Source organism: Engystomops pustulosus, chromosome 2, assembly GCF_040894005.1.
Source record: "Engystomops pustulosus chromosome 2, aEngPut4.maternal, whole genome shotgun sequence".
NCBI lineage: Eukaryota > Metazoa > Chordata > Amphibia > Anura > Leptodactylidae > Engystomops > Engystomops pustulosus.
Window position 1 is genome coordinate 61,785,963 of NC_092412.1, and position 13,395 is coordinate 61,799,357.

Here is a 13,395-nt window from a genome sequence, read left to right on the forward strand (position 1 = left end):
ACATAGAGACAAACATACAGGGGCACATTTACTTACCCGTCCCGTTGACGCCACCGATCCAGAATATCCGACGAGGATTCGGAGCTGCCACGATTCACTAAGATTGTGCGTCCAATTTCCTGCATGTGTCGCTTTCCCCACTGAGGTCCGCAGGAGTTCACCTTCTTCTTCCTGGTGCATGTGAGTGCTGATCTTGCGCCACAATTTGGTTTTTAAATTCCGCGGTTTGACCAAATCAGTCGGGTTGTCAGACGTCCATGCCCCCCGATTTGTGTCCACAATGCACCACAATCGCATGTGCCAAAAACCCGGGGCAATTCAGGGCAAATCAGAAAAAATTACTTGTGTGAAAAGGAGGGATGGGGAGGGGGATTCATGAAAGGATCTAAACCCATGAGGAAGGTTGGCGGGTTGCCATCAAATAAGAATGCGTAAAGGGATGAGGTGGAGAATTTCTGGGAATTGAGTAAGTCCAGCCAGGGAGCACATATTTTTTGAAATTTCAGATCATTCTGATTCTGGAAGGCACAGATCTCTTCCATCCTACATAATTGGGAAACCTAGGAGTAGGAGTGGGAAGGTGTGGTAGATCTCCATAGAGAATAAGTAATGGCTATGTAACCAAAGTGGTTTGTTCAATCTTGTAGTGTGGGTTAGTGGAACAACATTGTGGGTAATTGGGTCGGGTGGTCCATCAGTGAGGATCTGTAGATTGTGGAGATCAGTTCAATGGTAGGCAAGGTCGAAGAGATAATTTTTCTAGCCATGTCAGGTTTTATAAGATGTCTCCCTGGTGGATCGGTTCCTTGAAGTTGGATTGCTGTTGTGCATGTGAGAGGGGGTAAAGCAGTGAATGTGGGAAAATCCATATGTGTGCGGGGAAGGCTCCATCAGACAATACATCCCCAATGGCTTTTTGGTTCAATGTTGTTTGCATAAGAACATTGCGTGGAATGGTTGGGGATTTCATTCCCAGGAGATCACCTACCTTTGTAATAGACAAAGGGTGAGGCCAGAAGGTCTTTGACTAAGGAGAGGTATGCTAGATTTGAATTGGGCTTTAGTGATAATGTTTAAGCAAAAACGTTGTGATCCTTAGATGTCTGTAATGTGAGTTGGGTTAATAATGGACTCTTCAATTGGGATGTAAAGTTTGGAGGAGCGATTTTTGTACCAGTCTACTACCCTTCTGATCTGAATGGCTTTGTAGTAAGTATAAATATCGGGGAAGCTCATCCCACCTTGCTGTTTAGGTTTTGGAAGAATGTTGTAGGATGACCTGTGACCCGCTTCTTTCCAGAGATAGCGGAGGAGTATATGTTTCACCGTGGTAAAGTTAAGTAAATGGGGAGGTTCGTATGAGGTAGGTGATCTTGAGAATCTTGAAGATCTTAATAAGATTCAGTCCACCTAGCCATAAAATATAGGGGATGTTCCAGCTGTTAATTAGGTTCAGAAAGGTCAGTATTTATGGAGTGTAGTTTAGTGAATATTAGTCCCTAGATATGTTATAGAGCTACCTCGCCATTGGAAGGGGGCACAGAGTCCGGTTTCCACTACAGCCGATTCCAGGTATGTAATGTTCTACAGCAATTGACTTGGATGCATTGATCTTGAAGTTGGAAAGAGAGCGAACAGTCTTCAATTACCTGGCACACCCTTCACAGCTCTTCTAAGCAAAGGTGTGCGTAATGTAAATAATGTTCTTCAAAGTCTTTATGTATTAAAGTCAGAGCTATATTTGTATGAACTTATTTTCGTTTATTTATTTAACATTTTACTATATATTCATTCAGTTGGTGGTTATTCGCCTTCTGCCCCTTCCGATGATGTCCTGTAATACCAACCACTAAGCTGTACTTATTACTGTATGTATGTCTCCCTCCACACCACTCCTATGTCACTGGTTGCGTGCAGATTATTGAGTCCCCTGACCTGCTGGAAGTGCCACAAAACATCAGAAGTCAACAGAAATCCCGAAAATGGCTGCCAGTGGGTCACATCACCTACAGCTCATCCTGACAGTAGGCCAAAGTTTAGCCAGACAAATACAATATGGGTGACCTTATTAGGGTATAGTACTTACCCTGGTAAACTTTGCTAATATTGGCCAACCCCTTTAGGTATAGATAATTTTTAAATTTAACTTGTAAATGTAGACTAAGTACTACTAAAGACTGTTAAGTACTGTCGATATTTAGAACAGAATTATGCTTACTGTGTAGTATGGAGCATTTTTCAGCTTGATTAATCAGATTGTAGGCATTTAATAATTTTGGGGTGCTGTGTGCTACTTACTTAAAGGAGAGCTACCACATGGATGCAGTAATGTACTCCAAGCACACTTACACACTGATGTGTGTACCCTAAAGCAGGATCCATTCTTCCTTTATATTCTAATGACCTCATTTTGTAGAAATTTGTCTTGTAAAGTTATGCAAATGAACCTCGAGGGCCTATGTACATCAGAGAAACCCTTTCTGTCTTCGTAGGCTGGTGGGAGACAGAGGGACAAATGGTGGGAGACAGAGGCATAGTTGTTGCATGTTGAAAGTTGTATGTCAAAAAGTGCAGGATATAGGCATACAGTGGGCTACGTTTATGTCATACATTGTAAGGACATGTCGGGATCCTACTGACAATACTTACAATGTATGGCAAATAACGAGGTGTGAACCCAGCCTTATAATGTCAAGGGCTCTCTGGCTGGGGAGAGTAGGCAGAAGGAGGGCAGTAATGAGGGGAGCACATAATTAGCAGATGAGAGAGCCAGAAAGGGCTTCAGTGACGTAGACGAGAGCCCCTGAGGCTCATTTGCATATATATATATATATATATATAACTTTATATGGCAAACAGTCTACCAAATATCAGGCAGCATGACAAATTACATGTAAGTATGTATACATCATTACTTTGCATTACTGCAAAGTAATGCAAAGCGGATGTTATCCCAGTCCTTCTATGCATTATATACCGTTATTTTGTGACCAGGCCAACTGTGAGCCAAAAGTAACACTTAAACTATTAAACCATAAAATATTAAACATTAAACATACATCCATTGGTAAGAGTTATTTATTACTGATCCTAGGAATGTCATAATTTAAAAGGACATTTTCTTTAGAACAAGGTCATTAGGAAAGAAAAAGAAGAACGGATCCTGTTTCAGGGGACACATGCACCAGCATGAAAGTTTGCTTAGTGCATCCGTGTGGTAGATTTCCTTTAATCCTTGAGGCTACAACCTTGATACAGCTGATTGTTAATAATAATATTTATTTATACAGTGCCATCATATTCCGCAGAACTTCACGGATCATGGGTTATGTATACAAACTAAATAACACATCACAGGGAAATAACATGGTCAGATGGAACAATAGGATGATCTCCGTACGAAGTTTATGAACAGTTAGTTCTCTCATGTTAAAATTGTTTTTGTCTTTTCTGTGAAAGTAGTTTTTATACTATCTGTGCTTTCAATAGGTTATCAATGTTCTGTAGTCTCCTTGACAAATGCTGGACAGTGTACTCCACACAATGATTGCTGACTAATAATAGGAGGTAATAGAAATATCACTCCTATTATTCCATATAGTAATGTAATATTATATTTGCATATGTCTATGAATTGTAAAGCGCTACGGAATTTGATGGCGCTATATAAATAAAGATTATTATTATTATAGTAACTCCTTTAATAATATGGCTCATTTCAGTACCACGGACAAGGTATTTACCATAGATAATAATTTCATAGTAAACTGCAACATAAAATAACAATATTTGCTTATTTACCAAAAGTATCAGGAAGTACACCAGACAGGCATTTGTGAAATAATTTAGAATAGACATTTGTTCAGCTAAATCCTTAGCTGTTGGCAAATCCTGCTAAAACCTATGGATTCAATTCCAAGAATTAGCATTGGGTGGGATATATTCCTGCAATTGTGGCTTTTCCTGATGTTGCACATCCTCACCCGCAAGAATTAAAGTGACATATTTTCTGGACAGCAATGGTGTGTTCATTGTAAAACTTTATTCATCTAGATAAAAGTGAATAATGTCATGTCATTGCACTCTGTATATCTACGGTAGTTATTATAGCTTAATTTTATTAGAGTGCAAAAAAATTGCACACATTACATTTCTGTTACTCTAAAACTGTGTCTACTGCACACTGCCCTAAGGGCGCTTGTACCCTTGAAACAGTTAAGCCAATTGATGCATGGATATGTAGATTTATAGGCAACATACCCTCAAAATCAAGCATGATAAACCAGGCGGCACAGTTACCCATAGACACAGCGCCCACATTTATCAAAACTAGTGCAAACTGCACCATGTGCAGTTTGTCTGTAGAGGGTGCTGGGTGCACCAGATTCATGAAATGTATGACGTGTTCTTTTTTCACACATTCTCCATTTTTATTTCTGGTGCATTTTCTTCATGTTCCAAAATTGTGGTGCAGATACAATTGTGGCACACATTGGAAAGAATTGCGGCGCACATTCCAACTGTGCACCGGAGCACACATTTCGGTACACATTTTTTCTGTCTTGTCAGACACAGTGCAGATGGGACACAAAACTGGTGCAAACACTTTATAAGTATATATGCAAGCAGTTTGCACGTTCTTGTGATAGGTCAAATGGAAAACTGGTGCAAATGCTGTAATAAATGTGGGCCAGTGACTGTGGGCCCATTAGGGCTATATCTGAGCCCTCACCGTGCTGTAGGCTTTTGTGCTGTGCACTTCTCTCATTGGGGCTTATTTACTAAGGGTCCCGCAACCGCATTTTCATCAGGTTTCCTGACTTTTTGGGGATCGTGCCGGGGATTGTGTCACACGCGATCGGATTTTGGCGCATCAGCCAGAAATCGGGTGGCGGGCCGTTGGACAATCCAACGGTTTCGGACTAAGCGCGGGATTTAACATTTAAATTTGTGTCGCAAGCCATGCACTTACATGCATCAGGAAGAAGGTGAACTCCGGCGGACCTGAGCGTGGAAGCAACACATGCAGGATCGGGCACAGGATCTTTTTGAATCCCGGCAGATGTGCATTCCGGCTGACACTCTGGATCGGGGATCGAGCAGGTCCGTGTAAGTAAATGTGCCCCATTGTGTGCTAAAACTCCATGCCGCCATGGGCAGGGGGGAAGTGCTGATGGAGCAGGGGTCCTTCAGTCTCCTTAGCATTATTTTAATAGTTGATTTTAGAAGGAAAGATATATAGGAAGATCTATGAATAGGTGTCCCTGGTTTATCATGAAGGATTTTGATGGTAGATTTCCTTTAAAGTTGCACCATTAGAGATAAAGAGTGCCAAAATCAACTATATTTTTGCAGTTGAATAACCTTGGATGTTACTACACCTTCAGGATACAATATACTGGACTGTTTCACTCACATCGCTCCAAAATTGCAACATCGTAAGGCTGAGTTGTGCTTCAGATGAATACTTATCAGAAGAAGGAGCTCAGCAGTTAATCGAATAAAAATTTGACAAGTACATACAAAATGCAAAAAATGCAAATGCAATTTCTCCATATAAGAGATGTCATTTCTCATTCTTACACATCATCATGATTTCTTTGCCAGGATTGGATGTCGGATTCTTACCGACATTTGGTTCAAAAGCACCTTTAGCAGTATTTATTTAGAGAAGAGATGCATGGTATTTTATACTCTGTATTTATAGTATGTGTATTTACAGAACTAGTGGACAGTTGGCACAACGTGCAGGACTTTAGTAGCCTCTTTAAAGGGAACCTGTCATTAGAAATTTGCCTAATAAACCACTAGCTATGTTGTCGAGCAGATGAGCAGTTTCTTTTGTGCAGACAATCAACTTTGAAGTGAGATGTAAATTTGTTTTACGAAGTCAAGGAGGTGGAGAGTTTAACACTGACGTCAAGCTTTCTCAGTCTTAAATTGCCCCCTTCACTGTAATTGATGGTCTTATATCCAGGAACATCAATGACCAGATCTCCAGTGCATGATGTCAATCAGATAGGAGGAGGTGTTCATAGGGAGGGAAAGCTTGACTTTAATGCTAAACTCTCCTCCTCCCTGACTTTATACATCTAAACTTCAAAGTTGATTTCCTGGATGATCCCACCACCATGGCCCGTGAAAGAAACATAATGAAGAAGCTGTTCATACTTGACAACACAATGGTAGTGGTTTATTAGGCCAGTTTCTGATGACAGGTTCCCTTTAACACATTAGTACAGTAATACATCACGTGTCGGCTGCGGATAAATGTAGAGGGCTCACGGGCTGAGCCCCCTCCATAGCCGGTAAGTCTTTGCTGAATATTGCAGCAGAAACTTACCGGTAACACCGGCGATCGGTGTTAGACTTGTGGAGGGGCGTCTGTAAGGTGAGTACAGAGTGATTTTTTTTTTAGGCTGGGCAGGGGGCTACTGGTTATATATGGGGGGGGGGCAAGCACTCAAGCACTGGCTATATATAAGGGGGTGCAGGCACTGACTATATACTGAGGGGGAGACACTGTGAATATACTGGAGGGCAGACAATGGCTATATACTGGGGGCAAACACATGCTATATACTGGGGGCAGGTCCTGGCTATATACTGAGGGGGAGGCACTGGCTATATACAAGGGGGCGGCTGACTATATACTAGGGGGCTAGCACTAGCTATATACAAGGTGTAGGCACTGGCTATATACAAGGGGGCTGCTGGCTATATACTGCGGGCAGGGGGATACTGGTTTTATATTAAGGGGCTGGCTGGCTATATACTGGGGGGGGCTGTGACCAATGCATTTCCCCACACTCGGCTTGTAATCGAGTCAATAGGTTTCCCAGTTTTTGTGTTAAAATTTGGTGCCTTGGCTTATACTCCAGTATATATGGTAACCCCGTAACGGTAAATAGTGCCCAAAGTCGAAAATGTCATTTTGAGAAATAGAAAAAAAATCAATAAAAAGTGATCAAAAGGCCGTACTTCTGTTTGCCTGGTCATCTTAAAATGTTTCCCTGCTTATAAGTATTTTTATGTGATTATAATTAAAAGTTAAGACGCACCATTTATGTTCCATATTTGAACTCAGTGACGTTTGTGAAACGTTCATTCCACTTGATCCATTATACTCTCCCATTAGAAGATAGAGTAAGAACGTTGTTACACCAGCATGTAAGTGTGCTTGGTTTTTCATTTCAATTGGCTTTTCCATTGATCCAATATGTTACTGCACACAAAAAGGAAAGGGTTCTAAATGTGTTTCCACTGACCAATGATAAGTGGAAAAATAATTGTGTGAAAGTTTCAGTAAGGCATCAATGAAACTCACAGCCAGGAAGAGAAACGCATGCGAACGCAGTCCCTGGTTTACGTAGATAGGTAGAAGATAGGTTCTGTAGATTTGTTCTTAAGTTGAGTTTGTATGTAAAACGGAACTGTATATTTTATCATTGCAATCCCAGCCAGAAATTTTTTTTTGTCTCTGTGACAACTGGATATGAAAAATGTTGGATTGTCATAAGAACGAGGATTAATAATAAATCTTTATTACAGATACATTTGATAACTGTTATAGCTGTTTATTGTATCCTAAGGCTAAAGCAAAGTAAATTACCAACATCCAGAGGTCCGTTTGTAACTAGGGGCCGTCTGTAAGTCGGGTGTTCTTAAGTATGGGACCACCTGTATAAAAAAAACGGTTATTCCGAATGGTGAAGCCTATAACGGTCTGAACCTTTACTTTTTTACCATTTAAAAAAAAAAAAATGATTAAAAGTCTTAATCTTAATGTCATACAGTCCCCAAAATGGTAGCAATTAAAATGACACATCACACAGGCCCATACACTGAAGTATGAAAAAGTTATTTCAGGTACAAATGAAAACATTTTTTGTACTATGGGGAAAATGAAGACTTTTTCGTAGAAAAGATTTTAATTTGTTTTCTATTAAAATCTATTAAACCCTATATTAATTTGGTATTCCCACGATTGAACCAATCCAAAAGTAGAATAAAGTAGAGGTGTCATTTGGAGGCACAGGGAAAGCTGTGACCACAAGAAAATGGCACAAATGCCTTTTTTCTACTATTTCATTGCATTTGAAATTTTTTTCCAGCTGCCTAGTAAAAATGGAGTGAAAAATGGAAACACAAAACATGAAAATAGCCTTGGTTAAATGTCAGGCTCGTAGACGGTACAGCAATGCTATGCGCCCCTCATGACTGCAGTGCACGCCGCCTCCTCATTAGACACCACTGTGAGGAGCAGTGTGTAGACAGAGCGCCCTCTATCCTCCCTACGAGGGAACTGCGCGCGCGATGGCACCATTCACAGCAGCGTGTCGTCACGTGATATATGCGACGAAGAGTCACGTGAGCCTGACGTCACAGATGAGTCCTCTCCCCGGAAGAAGCTGGAGACTCCAGGAGGATTATGGGGAGGGAGACGTATGTCGCAGTGCGTGACGTCAGAACGCCGGGAACGTAGCACGTAGCTTGCCAGGAGGAGGAGGAGGAGGGGTCTCGACATTTTTTTTCCTTCCTTCATTTCCTTTTTTTCCTTTTTCTTTTCTTTCTCCTTTTTTCTCCTTTTCTCCATTCGTCCATCTTTTCTCTCCGCCCATCCCTTGTTTTCTCCGCTCTTATTCTTTGTGATGCCCCCCAGCCTCCCGCGTGTGTCTCCGGCGGGCTCCCCTCCTCCTGTAGTCTCATGTAGCCGGGGCTGACCGGGCTGGAGGGAGGGCAGAGGCATCCATGTCATCCTCCCGCTGCTTCCCATCACACAGCTTTATCCATCACGTTTAGTTCACTCGCTCACAGCCCGGAGCCCCGAGCCGCCTGAGGAGGCAACAAGGGAAGGAACAGGTAGGTGACAGGTGCGGGGGGTCACACTAGGTGTGGGGGAGGCACACACAGCAACCAACCAGAATGCTGTTTACAGTTCCACGAGACCCTCACAGCTATGAGAGCTGATATCTGATTGGTTGTTGAGGACCCCAGCACTGGCAGTCCCCAGTACACTGGCATGTACACGATAGGGTCTGGAAGTTTGTATGTAAGTCGAAACTGTATATTTTATAATTGTAGCTCCAGACAAAAAAAATTTGGCCCAAGTGATAATTGGAGTTTAAACATATTTTGCTGTAATGGGACCAAGGATTATCAATAAAGCTTCATTACAGACACCTTGCGGCTTATCATTGCAGCCTGGGACTACAGTAAAGAATCTAGAGAGCTTCACCAGAGGTCAGAGGGGTCTGTCTGTAACTAGGGTTCGTCTGTAAGCCGGGTGTCCTTAAGTAGGGGACCGTCTGTATCTGGTCCATTGTTTACACTGAGAAAAACATAGGGGGAGATTTATCAGAAGTGCCTGAGGTAAACCTGTTCTAGTTGCCCATGGAAACCAATCAGAGCTCAGCTTTAATGTTGTAATTTTCTTCCCCGCAGCTGTGGGAAAATTAAAGCTGAGCTCTGTTTACTATGGGCAAGTAGAACAGTTCTGCTCTCAGACACGTCTGATCTCCCCCATAAAGTTTACTGACTGATAATGGGGTGGATAATTCCTCTTCTATATTTTGTTCTGAAGATTAACGCAGGGTGAGACTGTATTATATGACAGAACTACAGATGGAAATATGAACAACCAGTATAATCTTTACTGTAATCATATTTTCTCCTGTGGAGAAACAGAAACAGCGACTCCTTTCATCTTATAAAACTATGATGCTTGGAGTCCCCGCTCCCTGTTCAGGTCATGAAATGCGGCGACATCACAGCCAGAGATTTATGGACACATGTACGTTCATGCAGATGGACATATGCTAGACGTTGTTTCCTCATTCCATTTTATGGCCCCGCGCACGTCCTGCTCCGGCCCGTCTTTGCCTCCCGCGCACGTCCTGCTCCGGCCCGTCTTTGCCTCCCGCGCACGTCCTGCTCCGGCCCGTCTTTGCCTCCCGCGCACGTCCTGCTCCGGCCCGTCTTTGCCTCCCGCGCACGTCCTGCTCCGGCCCGTCTTTGCCTCCCGCGCACGTCCTGCTCCGGCCCGTCTTTGCCTCCCGCGCACGTCCTGCTCCGGCCCGTCTTTGCCTCCCGCGCACGTCCTGCTCCGGCCCGTCTTTGCCTCCCGCGCACGTCCTGCTCCGGCCCGTCTTTGCCTCCCGCGCACGTCCTGCTCCGGCCCGTCTTTGCCTCCCGCGCACGTCCTGCTCCGGCCCGTCTTTGCCTCCCGCGCACGTCCTGCTCCGGCCCGTCTTTGCCTCCCGCGCACGTCCTGCTCCGGCCCGTCTTTGCCTCCCGCGCACGTCCTGCTCCGGCCCGTCTTTGCCTCCCGCGCACGTCCTGCTCCGGCCCGTCTTTGCCTCCCGCGCACGTCCTGCTCCGGCCCGTCTTTGCCTCCCGCGCACGTCCTGCTCCGGCCCGTCTTTGCCTCCCGCGCACGTCCTGCTCCGGCCCGTCTTTGCCTCCCGCGCACGTCCTGCTCCGGCCCGTCTTTGCCTCCCGCGCACGTCCTGCTCCGGCCCGTCTTTGCCTCCCGCGCACGTCCTGCTCCGGCCCGTCTTTGCCTCCCGCGCACGTCCTGCTCCGGCCCGTCTTTGCCTCCCGCGCACGTCCTGCTCCGGCCCGTCTTTGCCTCCCGCGCACGTCCTGCTCCGGCCCGTCTTTGCCTCCCGCGCACGTCCTGCTCCGGCCCGTCTTTGCCTCCCGCGCACGTCCTGCTCCGGCCCGTCTTTGCCTCCCGCGCACGTCCTGCTCCGGCCCGTCTTTGCCTCCCGCGCACGTCCTGCTCCGGCCCGTCTTTGCCTCCCGCGCACGTCCTGCTCCGGCCCGTCTTTGCCTCCCGCGCACGTCCTGCTCCGGCCCGTCTTTGCCTCCCGCGCACGTCCTGCTCCGGCCCGTCTTTGCCTCCCGCGCACGTCCTGCTCCGGCCCGTCTTTGCCTCCCGCGCACGTCCTGCTCCGGCCCGTCTTTGCCTCCCGCGCACGTCCTGCTCCGGCCCGTCTTTGCCTCCCGCGCACGTCCTGCTCCGGCCCGTCTTTGCCTCCCGCGCACGTCCTGCTCCGGCCCGTCTTTGCCTCCCGCGCACGTCCTGCTCCGGCCCGTCTTTGCCTCCCGCGCACGTCCTGCTCCGGCCCGTCTTTGCCTCCCGCGCACGTCCTGCTCCGGCCCGTCTTTGCCTCCCGCGCACGTCCTGCTCCGGCCCGTCTTTGCCTCCCGCGCACGTCCTGCTCCGGCCCGTCTTTGCCTCCCGCGCACGTCCTGCTCCGGCCCGTCTTTGCCTCCCGCGCACGTCCTGCTCCGGCCCGTCTTTGCCTCCCGCGCACGTCCTGCTCCGGCCCGTCTTTGCCTCCCGCGCACGTCCTGCTCCGGCCCGTCTTTGCCTCCCGCGCACGTCCTGCTCCGGCCCGTCTTTGCCTCCCGCGCACGTCCTGCTCCGGCCCGTCTTTGCCTCCCGCGCACGTCCTGCTCCGGCCCGTCTTTGCCTCCCGCGCACGTCCTGCTCCGGCCCGTCTTTGCCTCCCGCGCACGTCCTGCTCCGGCCCGTCTTTGCCTCCCGCGCACGTCCTGCTCCGGCCCGTCTTTGCCTCCCGCGCACGTCCTGCTCCGGCCCGTCTTTGCCTCCCGCGCACGTCCTGCTCCGGCCCGTCTTTGCCTCCCGCGCACGTCCTGCTCCGGCCCGTCTTTGCCTCCCGCGCACGTCCTGCTCCGGCCCGTCTTTGCCTCCCGCGCACGTCCTGCTCCGGCCCGTCTTTGCCTCCCGCGCACGTCCTGCTCCGGCCCGTCTTTGCCTCCCGCGCACGTCCTGCTCCGGCCCGTCTTTGCCTCCCGCGCACGTCCTGCTCCGGCCCGTCTTTGCCTCCCGCGCACGTCCTGCTCCGGCCCGTCTTTGGCACCAGTGCCATAGGTTCGCCATCACTGCCCTAGGGTATTTAAACCCTAGGTTGTCTGATCCTACCATATACCTACATTTTCGGACTATAAGGTGCACCGGAGTATAAGGCACACCATCAATAAATGCCTGCTAAAATGTCTAGGTTCATATATAAGGCGCACGTGACTATAAGGCTCACCTGATTATAAAGATGAAGGACCAGCAGATGCCAGACCTCTGCACAGTTCAAGTCAGCTGTTGTCTGTAAGTAAGGTTCGGATATAAGGCGCACTGGACTATAAGGCGCACCTTTGATTTCTGAGAAAATCAAAGGATCTTTTGTGCGCCTTATAGTCCGAAAAATACGGTACTGCCATAATACAGTATATGATACTAGTATATGGGGATTTTCCACATCATCTATTACAATGTGCAAATTGCACATTGTAATAAATGTGTTAAAATGAAACAGCCTTGGTCTTTGTGTGACCAGAGGCTGTAATAGCAATGGATCGCTGATGACGTCACGGGGAGTGACGATCCAAGCCAATATGGCAGTGCCAACACATCGCTGTCTTTCTATCGTCGCCAGAAGCTTTGGTGGCAGTGATTTGAAGCTTTTGCACCCACAATATGCAGCAGGCACTAACCAGCTATGGAGAGGCTCAGCCGTTGCACCCGGTGACTTGTATTGTCTAAATGTATTTGTATTGCATTGAAGCGCATATGCGATTGGCTGAAACCCATCCCTGTGCATTTTGGTTCCGTTACAAAACTGAATCAAATGCAGATTTGTGACAGCACCCTAAGCCGAGTCCAATTCCCTCTGCTCACCATTCCCATGATACTTGTGCTCTCTTTAAATAATTGAGCAGTAAATACTTTGTACATTGCTCATACATGATGTACACTCACCGGCCACTTTATTAGGTACACCATGCTAGTAACGGGTTGGACCCCCTTTTGCCTTCAGAACTGCCTCAATTCTTCGTGGCATAGATTCAACAAGGTGCTGGAAGCATTCCTCAGAGATTTTGGTCCATATTGACATGATGGCATCACACAGTTGCCGCAGATTTGTCGGCTGCACATCCATGATGCGAATCTCCCGTTCCACCACATCCCAAAGATGCTCTATTGGATTGAGATCTGGTGACTGTGGAGGCCATTTGAGTACAGTGAACTCATTGTCATGTTCAAGAAACCAGTCTGAGATGATTCCAGCTTTATGACATGGCGCATTATCCTGCTGAAAGTAGCCATCAGATGTTGGGCACATTGTGGTCATAAAGGGATGGACATGGTCAGCAACAATACTCAGGTAGGCTGTGGCGTTGCAACGATGCTCAATTGGTACCATGGGGCCCAAAGAGTGCCAAGAAAATATTCCCCACACCATGACCCCACCACCAGCCTGAACCGTTGATACAAGGCAGGATGGATCCATACTTTCATGTTGTTGACGCCAAATTCTGACCCTACCATCCGAATGTTGCAGCAGAAATCGACACTCATCAGACCAGGCA

At 47.0% G+C, this 13,395-nt stretch overlaps 1 protein-coding gene across 6 annotated transcripts in view; it reads left to right on the forward strand.

The window, feature by feature from the left end:
• Window positions 1-8,423: 8,423 nt before the first annotated feature.
• R3HDM2 (R3H domain containing 2) overlaps window positions 8,424-13,395 on the forward strand; it is a 74,443-nt gene continuing 69,471 nt past the window's right edge. For 3 of the 6 annotated variants that reach the window (XM_072134900.1, XM_072134904.1, XM_072134902.1), the window contains exon 1: window positions 8,425-8,862. The gene's annotated coding sequence lies outside the window, so the exon portion shown is untranslated. Of the gene's footprint in view, window positions 8,863-13,395 lie in introns of all 6 variants that reach the window. The other 3 variants (XM_072134903.1, XM_072134905.1, XM_072134906.1) reach the window with 2 other exon arrangements.